General features: G+C 47.3%; 2 pseudogenes; both read right to left on the reverse strand.

The window, feature by feature from the left end:
- Nucleotides 1-825: 825 nt before the first annotated feature.
- LOC119319999 lies at nt 826-2814 on the reverse strand (annotated as a pseudogene).
- A 1489-nt stretch (nt 2815-4303) lies between these two features.
- On the reverse strand, nt 4304-6292 carry LOC119326264 (annotated as a pseudogene).
- Between the last annotated feature and the right edge of the window lie 14665 nt (nt 6293-20957).

Consider the following 20957-nt stretch of genomic DNA (forward strand, 5'->3'; position numbering starts at 1 on the left):
ACTTTCAGTTCTAGCTAGAACATCAGCTTATTGGGATTCAGATCCCAGGACTTCATTTCATCACAACTTGTAAATGTTATTGCTATTATACGATGAATAGAGTCCTATATGTTGTACAGCATTATTTATTTACTATTGAGAAAGACCACGGATTGACATTATTTATTTATTATGTCGTTGGATCAATATTTTGTATCGCAGGTTTTGCAGGCACTTGAGAAAAAGAAGAACAGAACGTAATATAGGAAGAGTTTCCCAAATTTCTATTGCCATTTAATTAAAGTCTTTTTTATCGCTGGATGTGAATGCTTGTGGCAAGTTACTCATGAGAGCCATCATCATCACATACAAAAAAAAGGTGAAAATTCCCATACACAGTTAGTTGCTCAAACTGAAAATAGATGAACTATACATCCTGTCTAAAGTAAATACTGTTTCACATCAGACGAGATACACTGGCCCATTTGCACAGTTTGAAACAACAGCATCACATCTACGAGTAAGGTTGCCGCCCAACAAACTCGTAAACAGTTTGTGGTTGTTTTAACCTAATCTCAAGCATCCACCAGGAAGCAAGAACCTGAACTTGTGTGCGTTCTTGACCAAATAGGAAGGCAGATGCATGGCAGACAATGTTAGCTTTCTCCAATTAAATGCAAGGTACACAAAAAGGGTATAAAACATTGTTTTTCATTGAGCCAACAAGTCACTACACATGGCCTCAGACATGAGTCATCTTCAAGTTGATTTTCCAATATGCTTGCACATACCTACTTTAGAAGAAAGTCACAAGAAACAATCGGGTTTAAATTAATAAAGCTCGATAGTGGAAAATAACAAAGTCACATAGTCGTCTTATTATACAAGGCAAACCGAAATAACAAGGATACAAATTGTGCAGAGTACAGAGACAAGGCTCCGACAGCAGTTGAGCACAAATAGATAAGTAAGCCAAGATAAATGCAGCTGACGACGGTTAGGGCATCTGATGCGCACAAACCTACTCATCTTTGTTTCCAGGAAACTAATCAAGTAGGAAGCTAGGATCCAACTGTGGTGGTCACTAGTTCTGTGGTGGCCTTGCCAAGGTTGAACTCGGTCGCCCCGGTGCGAATCGCCTTCGACTTCATGTCGGTAATGATGGGTTCCAACCGAGCGGCAATGAGGTGTCTGCGACGAATCTTGGCGGCAGAATCCTTGACCCTCTTGGCACGCCCAGACTGCTTGCGCAGCTCGTACTCGCCCATGTAGGTGAAGTAGGATTCCTCCTCGTTGAGCTTCCAGTTCTAGCTTGTTCCTATATAGCTTCTCGTCTAAAAGAAGAGATTCTAATTCATTTCCAGGAAACGCGCTTACGCAGCAAGGCGTGTATGGGAAAGATACGCCTGTCTCTCCATATGGTGTTCCATACTCTTGACATGTCCATGAACTGCCCAAGTCCTGAAATTTGGAGTTGATCCAGTCATAGGCTAGTCCTCTTGTTGGTGTATTCAAGAAGACAACCTCTTTATAAGGATGAAATCCAAGGAAACCATAAGATATGTGCTCTTCATCTTCAATGACATCCACAGCCTCTTCAACGACGTCTTCAGTGTCAAGAACGTTATCCTCATCAGAGTTCCAGTCATAGTCATATTTCATGTCCACTGAGGCTTTGTGCTCAGGGTACTCCTTACGGTGGTTAACCTGTTGTAAGATCCATTGTCTGGCCAGTTGTTGAGCATAGACGGTCTCAAGTCGGGTATCATGTTTTAATACCCATTCTATTCGACCGCATGATTCACTGAGATACCAAACCTGAATTCGTTTCGAGCCATCAAGTATTGCACAATACACCCCTTGCGATGATCTCCCGAGACGGTGGTTGGAATATACTATCAATCCACCGGCACCTAGTAGTTTAATTACTCTGTACGAGTGATCTGACAAGGATATTCTGCGAACACAAGCAAATCAGATAAAGTAGATTAATATAGACATGGGTGAATCATGGTGGTATATACAATTTGTTGAAGTGAGCTACGTTTCGTACCTCATAAGATAGCCATGTTGGCAATGGATGTAGAGTGCGCTTTGCCAGTATACGGCATGATAGAGAGACGGATCATAGCGCCAATCCAACTGCATGTCGGCGACAATTCCGGCAGCTTCCCCTTCCCGAAGGAAGGTTGTCGTGTCCCATCGCTGAGTCACCGAAGAGAACACATCGACGAGGTATGACGCCGGAGGCCACTCCAATTCGAGCAACGGGTTGTCATCGTCATCGTCGGATTCTCTGTCGGATGGCAGTCGCCATGGCACGCGTGAGATCAGAAATACCTGGTAGTGCGGCGACACGGCGGGCTCGAACGCGAGGTGGGCGGTGTGGTCGAATCCTGGCACGAGCGGCGGGGGGCGTTTGGGCAAACGCGCCCACCGCCGGGTGGCCGGGTTGACGACGTACTCGCGCGGGCACGGCAGTGCACGGTAGCTCGACTCGCGGCAAAGCAAAAGGCCGTTGCAGTGGTCCTTGACCTTGACGCCCATGTCGCAGTGGTCCTTGACCTCGACGCCCATGCAAGGCAGGAAGTCGAACCCTCCGTCGATCGCCGGGCCCGTCGACGGGCGGGAGAAAAACTCCGAGAAGTACTACCCCTTGAAGTTGATGAAGATGCCGCGCACCGAACGCGAAAGCAGGCTGGCGCGCAGGCGGTCGTCGACGGCGTCGCGCCATGCTGTGCAGACCCGCCGGGCCTTGGCCAGGACATGCGGCGGGAGACGCCGGAGGACCTCGGCGAGGGCATCGTCGGGTAGCGCGGCCGGCTCCGATGCCATCGTCGATCGATCTCGGTTTGAAATCACACTCCTGGATCCAGATCTAGATTGGAATTGGGGGCTAGAGAACGAACAGAAGAAGCTGGGATTTGGGGCTCAGAGTGTATGAAGACAGTTCATACTCCCTCCATTCCCTTATACAAGGCCATTATAAAAAATACATTTTGCATCTATACAAGGCCACTAACACTAACCGAGGCAAAATTTAATGATGTTTTCTCGTACTACTACTTGCATGCATGTAGTCATAATGACACTGTGCTACTTCCTTCTTATTCATTCGTTGCATGCATGCGGGCGCATTAATGATCACAGTTAACAAGAAGAAAAGTTGACTTGCAAAGTAATCATTAAATTTTACCTAGGAACCTGTAATTTAAGATTAAAAATTAGCTCCATTCTTGGCAACCAACTAGAGCTGCAAGTAAGGACCAACGGAAGAAAACTGAGGAGAGGTGGATCAAGCCCCTGCATGACATTGTAAATGTTAAACATTGTAAAGGTTGAAGTTGAGTCCGACTGTGAACCACTAATAATTGAAGCGATCCATGATGCCCTTACTTTGGTGTCGACCCTGCGGTTTATGCTGAATGTCTCCAGCTAGCGGTGAATCTTCGCAAATAATCATAGTGCTAATCATGTCACTGATATCCAAGCAAAGGCTACTTTCAGTTCTAGCTAGAACATCAGCTTATTGGGATTCAGATCCCAGGACTTCATTTCATCACAACTTGTAAATGTTATTGCTATTATACGATGAATAGAGTCCTATATGTTGTACAGCATTATTTATTTACTATTGAGAAAGACCACGGATTGACATTATTTATTTATTATGTCGTTGGATCAATATTTTGTATCGCAGGTTTTGCAGGCACTTGAGAAAAAGAAGAACAGAACGTAATATAGGAAGAGTTTCCCAAATTTCTATTGCCATTTAATTAAAGTCTTTTTTATCGCTGGATGTGAATGCTTGTGGCAAGTTACTCATGAGAGCCATCATCATCACATACAAAAAAAAGGTGAAAATTCCCATACACAGTTAGTTGCTCAAACTGAAAATAGATGAACTATACATCCTGTCTAAAGTAAATACTGTTTCACATCAGACGAGATACACTGGCCCATTTGCACAGTTTGAAACAACAGCATCACATCTACGAGTAAGGTTGCCGCCCAACAAACTCGTAAACAGTTTGTGGTTGTTTTAACCTAATCTCAAGCATCCACCAGGAAGCAAGAACCTGAACTTGTGTGCGTTCTTGACCAAATAGGAAGGCAGATGCATGGCAGACAATGTTAGCTTTCTCCAATTAAATGCAAGGTACACAAAAAGGGTATAAAACATTGTTTTTCATTGAGCCAACAAGTCACTACACATGGCCTCAGACATGAGTCATCTTCAAGTTGATTTTCCAATATGCTTGCACATACCTACTTTAGAAGAAAGTCACAAGAAACAATCGGGTTTAAATTAATAAAGCTCGATAGTGGAAAATAACAAAGTCACATAGTCGTCTTATTATACAAGGCAAACCGAAATAACAAGGATACAAATTGTGCAGAGTACAGAGACAAGGCTCCGACAGCAGTTGAGCACAAATAGATAAGTAAGCCAAGATAAATGCAGCTGACGACGGTTAGGGCATCTGATGCGCACAAACCTACTCATCTTTGTTTCCAGGAAACTAATCAAGTAGGAAGCTAGGATCCAACTGTGGTGGTCACTAGTTCTGTGGTGGCCTTGCCAAGGTTGAACTCGGTCGCCCCGGTGCGAATCGCCTTCGACTTCATGTCGGTAATGATGGGTTCCAACCGAGCGGCAATGAGGTGTCTGCGACGAATCTTGGCGGCAGAATCCTTGACCCTCTTGGCACGCCCAGACTGCTTGCGCAGCTCGTACTCGCCCATGTAGGTGAAGTAGGATTCCTCCTCGTTGAGCTTCCAGTTCTAGCTTGTTCCTATATAGCTTCTCGTCTAAAAGAAGAGATTCTAATTCATTTCCAGGAAACGCGCTTACGCAGCAAGGCGTGTATGGGAAAGATACGCCTGTCTCTCCATATGGTGTTCCATACTCTTGACATGTCCATGAACTGCCCAAGTCCTGAAATTTGGAGTTGATCCAGTCATAGGCTAGTCCTCTTGTTGGTGTATTCAAGAAGACAACCTCTTTATAAGGATGAAATCCAAGGAAACCATAAGATATGTGCTCTTCATCTTCAATGACATCCACAGCCTCTTCAACGACGTCTTCAGTGTCAAGAACGTTATCCTCATCAGAGTTCCAGTCATAGTCATATTTCATGTCCACTGAGGCTTTGTGCTCAGGGTACTCCTTACGGTGGTTAACCTGTTGTAAGATCCATTGTCTGGCCAGTTGTTGAGCATAGACGGTCTCAAGTCGGGTATCATGTTTTAATACCCATTCTATTCGACCGCATGATTCACTGAGATACCAAACCTGAAGTCGTTTCGAGCCATCAAGTATTGCACAATACACCCCTTGCGATGATCTCCCGAGACGGTGGTTGGAATATACTATCAATCCACCGGCACCTGGTAGTTTAATTACTCTGTACGAGTGATCTGACAAGGACATTCTGCGAACACAAGCAAATCAGATAAAGTAGATTAATATAGACATGGGTGAATCATGGTGGTATATACAATTTGTTGAAGTGAGCTACGTTTCGTACCTCGTAAGATAGCCATGTTGGCAATGGATGTAGAGTGCGCTTTGCCAGTATACGGCATGATAGAGAGACGGATCATAGCGCCAATCCAACTGCATGTCGGCGACGATTCCGGCAGCTTCCCCTTCCCGAAGGAAGGTTGTCGTGTCCCATCGCTGAGTCACCAAAGAGAACACATCGACGAGGTATGACGCCGGAGGCCACTCCAATTCGAGCAACGGGTTGTCATCGTCATCGTCGGATTCTCTGTCGGATGGCAGTCGCCATGGCACGCGTGGGATCAGAAATACCTGGTAGTGCGGCGACACGGCGGGCTCGAACGCGAGGTGGGCGGTGTGGTCGAATCCTGGCACGAGCGGCGGGGGGCGTTTGGGCAAACGCGCCCACCGCCGGGTGGCCGGGTTGACGACGTACTCGCGCGGGCACGGCAGTGCACGGTAGCTCGACTCGCGGCAAAGCAAAAGGCCGTTGCAGTGGTCCTTGACCTTGACGCCCATGTCGCAGTGGTCCTTGACCTCGACGCCCATGCAAGGCAGGAAGTCGAACCCTCCGTCGATCGCCGGGCCCGTCGACGGGCGGGAGAAAAACTCCGAGAAGTACTGCCCCTTGAAGTTGATGAAGATGCCGCGCACCGAACGCGAAAGCAGGCTGGCGTGCAGGCGGTCGTCGACGGCGTCGCGCCACGCTGTGCAGACCCGCCGGGCCTTGGCCAGGACGTGCGGCGGGAGACGCCGGAGGACCTCGGCGAGGGCATCGTCGGGTAGCGTGGCCGGCTCCGATGCCATCGTCGATCGATCTCGGTTTGAAATCACACTCCTGGATCCAGATCTAGATTGGAATTGGGGGCTAGAGAACGAACAGAAGAAGCTGGGATTTGGGGCTCAGAGTGTATGAAGACAGTTCATACTCTCGCTGTCTCACGCTGTACATCACACATTCCTCTCCGGCTACTGTTTCACTTGTACTTATACATCGGCTGAGAGAAACCCACGCCCGATCGACCTGGTCACACCTAACACGGACGCACGCATGCGCATGTCAATTGACCATTTTTTAGTATGGCGAAATATATTTGGAACAGTTTGAAACCATGTGTTATAACACGTAATTATGTGGCTAACACAGTAATACAAACATTTAGCATACTCCCTTCATCCAAAAAGATAATTTTATATTTGTCTAGATATAGATATATCTAGACACACTTTTGTCTAGATACGGATGACCATTCAAATTTTCTTAGCTAAGCTAGCTTGTCACACAAGTTTCCTTCTCCACTAAGCAAGCTTACCCTACAAGCAAATTTCACTATTAAAAAACCTTATCATGCAAGTTTGCTTCACTACTAAGGAAACTTGCGATGCAAGTTCCTTCCGCTCCAAGGTATCTTATAGATAAGTTTTCAGAGATGAAGTAACTTGGTGACCAAGGAGTGTAGCAAACTTATGAAGCAAAATTTCTGATGGACTAAGGAATGGATGGCTATATATTGCCTCCTTTTGGGAGAGTTTGATAAATAAATAAAAACACAAGGGTGTCGAGTAGCCACTTGATCTTGTACACAAATCCATCAAAGATTAATGACCAAGGGCTCCCAAGTTTCTCTCCCTACATCTTGTGTTCATTGTTTTGCTAATCATGATTGTGCAATGAGTTCTTCTATGTTATTGAATGTCGTGATTGGCAAGTGTGATCAAGCGACCCCGGCGTGAGCACCAAAGTTTCACAACTAGAACAAGGTGTGAACCTCAGATAATGTCGTGATTTTGGCTCATCTATTTTTTGTCTGCTTTTGATGCGGAAATTGAGAGCATTTATTAAATAAAGATGGTCATGAAGTCATCACCCATGAGGCTTGTGACCAAGAAGGAAGAGCTAAGTTAAGTCAGCAACTGCTAAACATGATGGGCTTTTATTCATGCCCGGTGTGCTGGAGCCTCTTTCAGGGGCTGTTGCTGCTAGGCTGGCTGCTCAGGAAACAACAAATGGTAATGTGGTGTTTACTTTTAATGCTGGGAAAAATTCGGTGCAGGGCAAGGAAAAGAGGAAGGGGGGGAAAGGAAAAAATGTGGGAGTGTTTGAGAGAGCAGAGAATGCACGTAAAGTAACTATAGGTAAAAAGAGGAGAATCCCATCTGATCCTAGACAACAGGTAGTGAGTTAGATTTTTCTTTTGAGAAAGAGATGGAGAGCTATGAGCGCATCCTTTATGGTGATTTGAATGTGTCCTCCAAGTGAATTTGTACAGGGAGAGTGGTAACTGTGAAGGATGGGGATGGGGTACTCGCACATGTAGCTAAGGAGACAGAGGATGACGAGGCGCATATGGAGCAGAGGAGGGAGTCAGTTGGAGATGACGGCGCATCGGCGGCCTCCGAGGCGGAGGTCCGCCGGGCCAAATGAAAATCCTAGGATGGAACTGCCGTGGTATGCTCTCCCCCACGGCAGTTCGAGAGCTCTTGGAGCTCCAAGGGCGTACTAAGGCGGATGTGATTTTTCTTTCAGAGTCTCATTTGAATAAATGTAAAGCCGATGAGCTGCATCGTGTTTTAAATTTTGATTCTATGTTTGTAGTGGAGAGCGATGGTCGGGCCGGTGGCCTTGTTTTGTTTTATCATAAGATAAATAAAGTTGTTTTGAATTATGTCTCGGATAATTTCATTGATATTTTGTTTATGAACGAGGATATTGTACAGTGGCGTTTTACAGGGTTTTATGGTCGTCCGAGCTGGAGTGAGCGTAGTTTGTCCTGGGATGATATTCGGAATTTACATTGTAAGGGCAAACACCCATGGGTAGTCTTGGGTGATTTTAAAGAAATTTTACTTTCTTCTGAAAAAGAGGGCGGTAACACTAGACCTAACGCTATGATGAGAGATTTTCGTAATTGTTTGCAAGAGTGCGGTCTAGAGGATATGGGATGTATTGGCGATCTATTCACTTGGAGAAGAGGCGCAATTAGGGAGAGACTTGACCGTGCAGTTTGCAATGTGGATTGGGCGAATAAATTTCCTCGGGCTGCGATTATAAATGAAGAACACGTACACTCTGATCATCGACCCCTCATCCTGGATACAGATTACTTTGATGTGAATATGTTTAATCGCCCAAGGGGTCGAGTAAAACAATTTGAAGCTCGATGGCTCAAAGAAGAGACAGTTGTAGAAATTGTACGTACAGCATGGGATAAAGCAAAGATGATGGGTATTGGGCCGTCTCTCGCTGACCGTACAAGGGCGGTGCAGGCGGATCTGCATATTTGGGATCGCGATATTCTGAAGGGACCGAAAAAAAGAATTAACAAACTAAAAAAAGAACTAGAAAGGCTGCGGAGGGGACCTATTGGTGCGGAGTCTCAAGCGCGACAAAAGGAGATTCTTGTCCTCATTGAAAATTTGTTGGAACAAGAGGAGATTTACTGGCTACAACGTGGTCGTGCAAACTGGCTATTGCATGGGGATCATAACACCTCCTTTTTTCATAATGCGGCAACAGCCAGAAAGAAAAGAAATCAGATTAAAAAAAAATTGGATGATAATGGGCTATGGGTGCAAGGTACAGAGATGAAGAATCATATCATGGCATATTTCTCAAACCTCTTTAAATCAGAAGTTTCCCATCCTAACTCGGAGGTTCTATCTCTTGTCCAACGAAAAGTGACCGATGAAATGAATGATGCTCTTCTAGCCCCCTATACGGCCGAGGAGGTTCGAAAGGCCCTATTTGATATTGGTGATTTAAAAGCGCCAGGTCCTGATGGCCTCCATGCTATTTTTTACAAAAGATTTTGGTCTATGTTGGGAGATGACTTGACCGAAGAGGTTCTCCAAGCGGTAAATACCTGTTCTATACCAACTGGGTGGAATGATACTGCAATTATAATTATCCCAAAGATTAATTCTCCTGAAAAGGTAACCCAATTTAGACCAATCAGCTTGTGCAATGTGGTGTATAAGGTCATTTCAAAAATGATTGCTGCTCGTCTAAAGATAATCCTATCAGATATTATTAGCCCAACTCAGAGTGCCTTTGTGCCTGGAAGATTGATTACAGACAATATATTGGTGGCATATGAATGTTTCCATACAATAAAAAACAAAAGGGCGGGTAAAGAGGGTTTGTGTGCCATCAAATTAGATATGCACAAAGCATATGACCGAGTGGAGTGGTGTTTCTTAAAGGAAATTATGCTGAAATTGGGTTTCAAAGAGAGTTGGGTGAACTTAATTATGAAATGTGTATCCTCTGTGGAGTACCGGGTCCGTATTAATGATGATGAGACGGAGAGTTTTAAACCAACTAGAGGATTGAGGCAGGGAGATCCCCTTTCTCCCTATTTATTCTTGTTATGCACAGAGGGTTTGACCGCCCTGTTAGCTAATGCGGAGGAGAATGGAAACATTTCCGGTATAAAGGTTTGCTGAGATGCCCCATCAATTTCTAATCTCCTCTTTGCTGATGACTCTTTGATCCTTATGCGAGCCAATCCCATGAGCGCGGAGGCGTTGAAATCACTCTTGGATTCGTATTGTGCCGCCTCGGGGCAAATGGTTAGTGTTGAAAAATCTAGTATATTCTTTAGTCCCAATACTAAAGTGGAAGACAAGGCACAAATATGTACAATTCTAAATATTATGACCGAAGCCCTCAATGACAAATACTTGGGTTTGCCGGCAAATGTGGGCATGGACAAAAGTGACTGTTTCCGGTTCCTGATCGATCGAATTATTATGAAAATTAGTGGATGGAAGGAAAAATTGTTATCCTCTGGAGGGAAGGAAATTATGCTCAAATCTGTTGTACAAGCCATCCCCACCTATGCCATGTCCGTCTTTAAAATTCCTAAAAACATCTGCAAAGGAATTATTGATGCGATGTCGCAATTTTGGTGGGGTGACGAGGACAACCAGAAGAGGATGCATTGGATGGAATGGTGGAAAATGTGTGTTCCAAAAGATCAAGGAGGTATGGGCTTCCGAGATATACACTGTTTCAACCTGGCTCTATTAGCTAAACAAGTGTGGCGTCTTCTTGATAATCCTGAATCTTTATGTGCAACCATATTGAGAGTTAAATATTTCCCTGAGGGAGATTTGATGAACGCAAGGTTAAAGAAGGAATCTTCGTTTACTTGGCAGAGCATTATGGCGGGAGTGAACTCTTTGAGAAATGGTTATATCTGGCGAGTTGGAAATGGACAAAACATTGATATTTGGAGAGATGCATGGATTCCGAATTATGCGAGTAGGAAAATTATTACTCCTAGAGGTGGGCAACTTCTGTCAAAGGTGGCTGATCTTATTGATCCAACCACAAATTCTTGGGATGAAGATTTGGTGAGACAAACTTTGTGGCCAATTGATGTGCAAAGGGTCCTCGCGATTCCCCTTACTATGCATAATATGTCGGATTTCATTGCCTGGAGCTATACAAAAAATGGTGTATTCACTGTTCGATTAGCTTATTCGGAGGAATGGAACCAACAACACGGGAGGAAATTGCAATATACTAATGCTATGGGTCCTACCAATGTCAATCCTATTTGGGGAAAGATTTGGAAATTATCGTGTCCGGCAAAGGTAAAAATATTTATCTGGCGAACGTTGCATGGAACTCTACGGTGTCGTGTTACACTTACCAATAGACATATGAAAGTTTCGCCCCTTTGTCCATCATGCTCAAATGGGCAAGAAGATACAAAACACCTCTTGTTTTTGTGTGAGAAGGCAAAAGAGGTTTGGGGTAAGCTGGGGATGTACGAGGTAATTAAGAAAGCTTGTGTTATTGATCATGCTGGTGAGGCGGTTCTTGAATTCTTACTTCTTATGCCGCACCAAGAACTATCTATATTAGGATGCCAGAATGCAAGTGAATTAATCGCGATAACCGCTTGGTATTTATGGTGGGAGAGACGCATGTTGGTTCATGAAGGGAAGTCTCAAGATGTGAACCAGATTTCGATGGGGGTTCGTGCTATAACGGCAAACTATGTGAATCCCCACTCACCTAGTGCATCTAGTAGAAAAGAAGGATGGAGCCGACCTCCTATGGGTTTTGTTAAACTAAATGTTGATGCTTATTTTGACCATGATCTGCTCAGGGGCACGGTAGGTGCTGTACTCAGAGATGACAAAGGAAAATTCATTGTTGGCGGAAATGGGAAGATCGATTGGTGTGCTGATGTACTAACAACAGAAGCGATGGCTCTGAGGTTTGGTTTAATTCTTGCACAAAAGGCGGGATGCAATCATCTTATTATTAACTCTGATAATATGGAAGTCATTGACACAATGAAAAATGGAGGACAATCGGTGGGAGTTGCGGCGGCAGTATTCGAGGATTGCTACTTCATGGCATGTGATTTTCTGTTGACTAGATTTGAACATTGTAATAGGACAGCTAATAAGGTTTCTCATGAACTTGCTAGGCTAGCGAAAGTTTCTGTAACTAGAGATTGGTTTGAGGAGCCTATGGAGAATATTGTACCTCTTCTTATAGACGATGTAACCATTATTTCCAATCAATAAAGTGCATGTTTTCTTTCAAAAAAGTTAAGTCAACCCTCACTCGGTTGAAGAGAGCAAGCATGCTCCGCACACCATTGGGCTGAAAGATTGGCAGCTTTGCTAACATGTTGAATTACAAATGAATTAGCTGCAAGAGGGGGCTGCGACAATATGGCCCGATCCTGCCCTACCTCTTCCTTCTCGTCGCAGACATTCTTCATCGGTTCATCTCGTGGGATCCACTACCCCGACAGCCCCTAGCCGATGACGCCCCATGTCCCCTGAGTCAATACGTGGATGAAACAATCATCATCACGAGGGCAAGCGTCGAGGAAATGACTTGGATGAAGGCGATCATGGACATGTTCTCCAACGCCATCGGGCTCGTGATCAATCTCAACAAGAGCACTGACGGTGCCATGGCCCATGGGTGCCTTAGGACACCATAACTCAACCCATCAGGCCGGCATGGGGCACCATCCCAATATTGGGGCCCAAACTCTAGTCTGGCTTATGGGCTCTCCAAGAAGGAAATCGACATTTTTGTCGTGGGGCTCTCCAACAAGGAAATCAAAATTTGTGTCATGCAAGTCAAGGAGACCGGATCAATGTTGGACTCCTCCAATCGCCATAGACCGCTTAGGACTCTATAACCCTAATCATGCTGCTGATAGCCGAGTAAAGGCTACTTTCAGTTCTAGAACATCAGATTTTTGCTAATAAGCACCTTCCCCTCACGTTAGGGATCCTCTCCTCTCGTGCGACCTTGGCCGCTGTTGGGACCTACCACCACGAATTCTCATCTGCGGTCGTGTACCCATCCCTCCCCTTGTTGCGATCGGGCTGACTCAGGGGTGACCTGGTGTTGCTGCCCGGCCTTGTCGCGCTAGGTTAGGCTAGGGTTTTGGGGGCTCTGTGCTAACGCGTCTAGTGTTTTCAATGGCGAGCGACGAGGCGAACTCTGCGTCGGCGGAGGACAAGGAACTGGCAGATGTCGTGGAAGAGTTGGGGATCATTGAGGAAGATTAGGATGACTTGGTTTATGAGGAAGAAGTGGAGGAGAATTCCCCGGATCCTCGCTAGTTAGCAATCGGTAAAGTCCACTCGACTCATGAGTATGGTGACTTCTGGTTCTATAAGAATATTAGAAGTGCGTGGGATCTAGCTCAGACCGTGAAATTCCGATCCTTGGGTAACAACCTGTATACCATGCAATTTACATGTCTGGGTGATTGGATCAAGGTGATGGAAGCCCCCCCCCCCCCGGGCGTTCCAAGGGCAATTGGTGCTGTTAGCCCCCTACAATGCATTCACTAATCCATCCTCTATTGACCTTAACACCTTCAAAATATGGATTCAGATTAATGATCTTCCGGATGGCTACGAAAAACTAACAAAGCGTTTAGCGGAGAAGGTGGGTGTCTTCTATGCCGATGACAAGGACGCTGGTGACTTTGCGGGGAACTTTTACACGGCTTGAGTTATTCTGGATGTAAGAAATCCTCTTAAAAACCATGTATCAATTGCGACGAAAAAGAAAAGACAGATCTTCAGGGTAAAATATGAAACGCTTCCGGATCGGTGTGCAGTTTGCGATATGATCGGCCATCTTCATGCGGCACAGATGGCGTTCATGTCGCATCAAAGTTGATATTCAAAGAGCTGTGGGCCTCTTGGAGAGGCCGTGGGGGTGGTACGAGCCCCATGCAAACACAAGACACTATGTCCCCTGGAGCTCCTAACTAGGGTGTAATTTCAGTGGTACAAACTCCGATGGGAGTTGACAATAAAATTAGGAGCTTCAGGTGCCGCAGAGGAGGCTGATTTGAGTACGAAGTGTGATGCAAATGAGAGACATAATTCATCAGTGTATGTTGTCGGTGACAAAACCGGCGGATCTCGGGTAGGGGGTCCCGAACTGTGCGCCTAAGGCTAATGGTAACAGGAGGCAGGGGACACGATGTTTTACCCAGGTTCGGGCCCTCTCGATGGAGGTAATACCCTACATCCTGCTTGATTGATCTTGATGATATGAGTATTACAAGAGTTGATCTACCACGAGATCGTAGAGGCTAAACCCTAGGAGCTAGCCTATGATTATGATTGTTATTGTCCTCCCCCTACGGACTAAACCCTCCAATTTATATAGACACAGGAGGAGGCTAGGGTTTACACAGAGTCGGTTACAAAGAAGGAGATCTAACATCCAAATCGCCAAGCTTGTCTTCCACGCAAAGGAGAGTCCCATCCGAACACGGGACGAAGTCTTGAATCTTGTATCTTCATAGTCCAACAGTCCGGCCAAAGTATATAGTCCGGCTGTTCGGATACCCCCTTATCCAGGACTCCCTTAGTAGCCCCTGAACCAGGCTTCAATGATGATGAGTCTGGCGTGCAGATTGTCTTCGGCATTGCAAGGCGGGTTCCATCTTCGAATACTCCAAGGTAGATTCTGGACACAAGGATCGTGTTCGGCTCTACAAAATAATTTCCACACACCATCGTAGAGAGCACAACACTTTACAAATCTAATCTACTAACAATTTTTCTCGGTGTGCCCTTACGCCGCGGCCTGGCTTAATACGAACCAGTTTTTTTCATCCTGCCACGACACGCACTGCAAGGCGGTTTCATTGGCACGCCTCGTCGAAGCAGAGATTGTGTCCCCCTTATTGCGGGATTCCCATCAATACGGGTGTGGGCAACCCAACTATGCCTGTTGGCATGCCTCCGTGTTTTTAGGTAAGTCCCGAATGGTTACGCTGAGGACGCTTGATATTCACCCCCTTTATAGAGGGGCCGAGGCCTATCCCTCTCTCTTACCACGCTTGCGCCTTTCCGCATCTCGAGTTCCAACACCCGAAGCTCAAGCTTAGGCACTTCGGATCTTCAATCATGTCTGGATCCAACCTTCAAGGCCGGTGGATGGCCTCCTCTGTCACAGAGGAGGACATTGCGAAGCTTAGGGAGGCCCGATATCTGACCGCCGACATCAAGCACATGCTTCCTACTCCAGGGCAAGTCATCCCTACTCCCAAGCCCAACGAGAGCGTCGTATTTGTTTCTCACTTCCTCCGAGGCTTAGGCTTCATCCTCGATCCCTTCATGAGAGGGCTCATGTTCTATTACGGGCTAGATTTTCACGATCTAGCTCCGGACTCCATCCTTCACATCTTGTCGTTTATCGTCGTGTGCGAAGCCTTCCTCCACATCACCCCACACTTCGGCTTATGGCTCAAGACCTTCAATGTAAAGCCGAAGGTGATCGAGGGGTGACACGCGGAGTGCGGAGGCACTGCAATAAGCAAAAAACGCCGATGCCCCATGGCCAGAGGGTTTCTTCCCGGAGGTGTCCGATCTATGGCAGTGGAGGTGGTTGTACGTCACGGCTCCCCGAGGCACAAAGTGGGCGGCTGCCCCCGACTTCCGCTTGGGCCCTCCGCCTCAACTAGCGTCGTGGGCCAACGTGGGACTGGACTAGGGGCCTGTCAATGACGTATCGGCACTGTAGAGCCGTATTCGGGAGCTCCTTGAGAGGGACATCGGTCTTGTCAGGATAATTCAGGTAATGCTAGTTCGACGGATCCTGTTGTGCAAACGTCGGCCTCTCCGGATGTGGGAGTTCAACCCAGAGGGTCCATGAACTATTCGGCACTTCTTTGGTATAACACCCGAAGGGATGTACAGGTTGTTCTTCGGACAACGAGTAAAGTGTCCGGACACCACCGAGGATGCGGGCCTGAGCTGCAACCGCCCAGATACCCAAGTAAGTAACCCTGAAACCGAACACTTCGTTTATATTTATCACAACATTATTCTGAAAACTGTCCGTGTTCAGGATTGGCTCAGCAAGGCGGAGAGAATCAGGTGTCCAGCCCCACTTCCCGAAGGCTCGCTTAATCCTGCAATAGCTAGGATGCTCAGACGTGTGCTAAGTCAAGTGCCCTCGAGGAAAGACGAAGGGAAGAATAGAGAAGCCGAGCTTCACACATTGTACATCCAAACCAGGGGAATTACTGTCTCCACGAAGGAGGATAGTCAGGAAGGGGAATCTAAGGTTTCCTCCCCCCGTGGGAAGAAGAGGGCCACCTCCGAAGACTTGGAAGCGGAGGTGCCTAAACAAGGGAAGAAAACTTCACCAGGAGGCCCTGCCCCGGAGGGCATCCTCACCGCGCCATGCCCGCAAACGGGCCAGCCCTCCACCGAGCTGTAAGTTAATCGTAAATATAAAGCTACTGTTTCCTCCTCCGAGAACAATAACCAGGATCCATCCTTTGCAGTCCGGCTAGTAGCTCTTTTTGACAGAGTTCGTCTTCGGAGGATCTTCGTCCAGAGATGATGGAGAGTGAAACCCCACCTGCCTCTCCGCCTCATGGGGCGGGCGACCCCGAGGTGTCGTCACGGAGAAGTCCAGATCCGCCAAGGAAAGAAGCTAACACTTCGGCCGCCCTGAGCCCGAAGCGTTTGGCTCCCACATGGGGCGATAAGAAGGGTCCGGTACAGTACGATAACCGGCCGGACACGCTGACGGGCCTTCTGGAGGAAGCTGCTCTCTCGGAGGATCATCGTGCGTTAATGGGTACGGTGTTTGAGAAAATTTCACCCGCCACAAGCGGGTTGAATGAAGCTTTTACGAGCCTACTCAAAGGCTTTGAGGTACATAATGAAATACATAATTTTTTGGTTGTACCGCACACGCTAGGTGTGCTCCTTATAGATAGTAGCCCCTGAGACTCTGGTTGCCAGCCCTAGGCGGCAAACAGAGGATCACACTCTCAAGTAATGATCGCACTGCATTCATGCGCAGGTGGCTAAGGGTCCGACGATAGACCGGACCGCTGAATTCACCGAACTAAGGCGACAGATTGATGTGGTGGACGCCGACATCACGCTTGTAAACGAGCGGCTTGACGAGTCACAGAGTATGTGCTCTTTTTTCCTCATTTGTTATATGAAATATTAAGAGGAGCATAATGGTAATGTGATATGCTTTGGCTGCACGCGGAGCTGCTGCCGTGGAGGCCCTGAGGGCGGAACTTGCCCTAGCCAAGTAACAAGCCTGGGCTAGCAATGCGGCTGCCCTAAAGGCGGCCGAAGATTTGAGAGCCGAACAGGCTGCTCATCGCCGAAGTGAAGATAAAATAGCCGAGATGGCTGTGGAGCTGAGAGACGCCGCCGGCCGGTATGAGCTCCTTGAAAAGGATAATCAGGCGAAGTCGGCTGACCTGAAGAGGGCCCTTGATGCGGCCAAGGAGACGCGTTCCGAAATTAGGGATGCGTGGGAGGAGCTTCGACAGGCCGGAGAAATCGTGGCTGGAAGCCCCTATTTGTTGCGGATGAAGTTCTTAGATCCAAAGTACACTCCTCTGGATCGGCTTTGGAGCGCTGCAGACGCGTACGCGGATCTGGCAAAAAGTACGGCTGATGCGACCAAGTTCTTCAAGGATCAAAAAGATAATGAAGTAGAAAGGCTGTTCTGGTCGCAATTCAGTGTTCCGACGCACCCGTTGCCATTGAGTGAAAGGATGGCCGCTATGGCTGGGCTCCATAGGTTGTCCGATCTTGCAATGAGGTCTATAATAGAGCATCTATGGCCGAAGGGACCGAGGCCGGACAATTATTTTGGTTTAGTGCAACAATTCATTGGCGCCGTATCGCGAATCGATGTCATGAAGAGGTCGGCATGCATAGAGGGTGTGCGGATGGCTCTTGCCCGTGTTAAAACATATTGGGCGGATATGGAGGCCACCATCATTGCAACCCAGAATCCGGCAGGAAGCCAGGACCCAGCCCAACACTATATTGAGCAGGTCACACAAGGTGCCCGTTTAATAGAAGCTCAGTGCTCGAAGAGTGTCATGTTCAAGTGACAAGTCGCTCAATTGTAAAAACAATTATACTTTAATTATAGAGGCTATGTTTATACTTTCGCCCGAAAGTGTTATAGTGCCTCCTGTGCGGCAGTTTGATGTATATACATATATATATATGTCCTGAAAGTTAGCAGTCGTTGGCTTCAGCCCCCACGCATATAATGTAGGGGTGTTCACAAAAATGTGTGTAATCACACTTGATCCAACATCTTGGTCCATTAAGGAGGTGATAGCACGTCGAACTGGGCAAGCAGACTATATAGCTTTAACACTTTCACTTAGCCATAGGAGTTTGACGGTGGGGCTACTATGTAGCCCCTCGTACCTTCGCGTGCATCCGGATACGGGCGCGTATGTACATGACCGGGAAATGGCCCTTCGTTAATGCGGAGGAATCCCGAAGATTCCGATGAGTCCTCAAGTGGTTGACCAGTCTCTCGTTGTATCATGACAATTAGTTTTCGACTTTCTCTACTGAGGTGCTCATCCGGAATAACCAGGGCACAATCGCAGTAGTTCTCCTTTGGCCGCCTTAGCCGATTAGAACAGAATGTAAGGCAGCAAACCCAGGAGCTGGGCAAACCCAACATTTGACCAAAGACATGATTCAGAGCTGATGCATATAAGGCCAAACTCGCGACGCCGAACACTCCCAAAGGTATTCGGACTTTATAACATATACTGGGCTGAATAGCGCCCTTGATTATGAACCCTGTATTTCCAGGTACGTGCATTAGTCTGTCATGGCGAAATGCCAATATCCCCTGTGGGTGTATTGAATACCCATGCGATGTCAACCAACAAGAGACAATAAAGAAGGTTTACACAGGGGCTTAATCTAAAGAGAAACCTTTGAGCGGGCCCCTGCTGCACGTCTGCGCCTTTGTCTCCATTGTGCCGTGTCCTGGAAGGGTGTCGCACGAATGGCGTCTGTAAAAAGAAAAACTCATGTAAAAGAGTATGGCGTAAGTGTGCGAAAAGTTGGTTATTATCAATGAATAGTAGAAGTGTGAGACATTGGCATGTTAATAAGGTCAAGCCAAATGCTGGGCTTTATTACATGTTTGCAGCCCCTGATGCCCTCTATGGGGGTACATGCATATCACCCAGCTCAAGTTTATCTGGGCTGCTGCCGATGGTGTTGCGCAAGACTCATCTAACCGTGTCTGTGGTCTTAACGATTGATCATGCATTCTGATAGGAGAGGCCGCTTAGTGTCCATCTGCTAGAGCCACCACATACTCTTCCGTGCGTAAGGAACGCTATGTGTTTCCGCTAACAGTGATGACGCCACATGGACCGGGCATCTTGAGCTTAAAGTGGGTGTAGTGCGGTACTGCATTGAAGTGAGCGAAGGCCGTTCTTCCGAGTAATGCATGATAACCGCTTCATAAGGGAGCGATGTCAAAGAGTAATTCTTCGCTTATTAAGTTGTCGGGAGAACCGAATATCACCTCTAATACGAGGGAGCCCCTGCAACGGGCCTCAACGCCTGGTATCACTCCTTTAAAGGTGGTGTTACTTTGGCTGATTCTGGATGGGTCTATCCCCATCTTGCAGACAGTGTCCTAATATATTAGATTGAGACTACTGCCGCCGTCCATGAGGACACGAGTGATGGTATCCGTCGATTATTGGGTCGAGCACCAAGGTAGACGACCCCCCATGCCGGATACTAGTCGGGAGGTCCTTGTGATCAAAAGTGATCGGGCAGGCCGACCAAGGGTTGAGTTTGGGGGCGACGGGCTCTACAGCGTATACGTCTCTGAGCGCGCGTTTGCGCCTTTTCTTTGGTATGTGAGTCGCGTAGATCATGTTTACTGTTTTTACTTCTGGTGGGAATTTTTTCTGTTCCCCAGTGTTTGGCTGGCAAGGCTCATCCTCGTCTTCACTTGGTGTTTTCCTTCTCTTGTGTTCGGCATTTAACTTGCCGGCCTACTTAAAGACCCAGCATTCTCTATGAGTGTGGTTCGTAGGTTTTTCGGGGGTGCCATGAATTTGGCACAATCTCTCCAGGACTTTGTTCAGGCCGGATGGTCCCTCTTTGCTGCCTTTAAATGGCTTCTTTCATTGACCGGGTCGAGAGCCCTTGAATCCGGCGTTAACCGCCGTGTTGTCCGGACTTTCTTTCTTGTTTCGACACTTGTTTTTATTGCGCCGTAGCTTCCCGTTGCCATCCCTAATTTCGGATGTGCCTGGGTCACTGGTGCCTCTGCGGGCCAACCAGCTGTCCTCACCCGCGCAGAAGTGGGTCATAAGGCTTGTTAAGGCCGCCATTGTCCTCGGCTTTTCTTGGCCGAGGTGTCTGGCAAGCCACTCGTCCCGGATACTGTGCTTGAAGGATGCTAGGGCTACGGCTTCCGGACAATCGACAATTTGATTTTTCTTAGTGAGAAATCTGTTCCAAAGCTTGCGGGCTGACTCTCCGGGCTCTTGTATTATGTGACTAAAATTGTCTGCGTCCGGAGGTCAGACATAGGTCACTTGAAAATTGGCCCTGAAAGCGTCCTCCAGTTCCTCCCAACTTCCGATTTAATTTTCGGGGAGGCTTTTCAACCAATGCCGAGCTGGCCCTTTCAACTTGAGGGGAAGGTATTTGATGGCGTGGAGGTCATCCCCACGAGCCATGTGGATATGAAGGATAAAATCCTGAATCTAGACCCCAGGTGTCGTGGTGGGCGCACGACAGATGCCAAGGGGTGGCTAAAGAGAGGAGGAGGCTCGAGGGCACTGGTGGGCTCCAGAGGTGAGGTTGATATGTGCGGGCGTGGGACGCCGGACATACCCAGGTTCGGGGCTCTCCGGAGAAATAACACCCCTAGTCCTGCCGAGTTTAGTTGGATGGTTGATAGTACAATGTTGCTCCTCGAGCTGTGTGGGGGAGGAAGGAGGCTGGCCAAGGCTTGGGCTGCTCCTTCTCCCTGGCTATGCAGTGGCTAGTCCTATACTCGCCTGGGTTTCTCTTACAGGCGTCTTGCGTCTATCTCGTATTGCGTGTTCTACTACTTGCTTTTCTCCTTTCCTTCCTTGTGGGCGTGGGCTCCTGGGGGGTTTTATGGATCAACCCACCC

This window comes from Triticum dicoccoides, chromosome 6B (genome assembly GCF_002162155.2).
Source record: "Triticum dicoccoides isolate Atlit2015 ecotype Zavitan chromosome 6B, WEW_v2.0, whole genome shotgun sequence".
NCBI lineage: Eukaryota > Viridiplantae > Streptophyta > Magnoliopsida > Poales > Poaceae > Triticum > Triticum dicoccoides.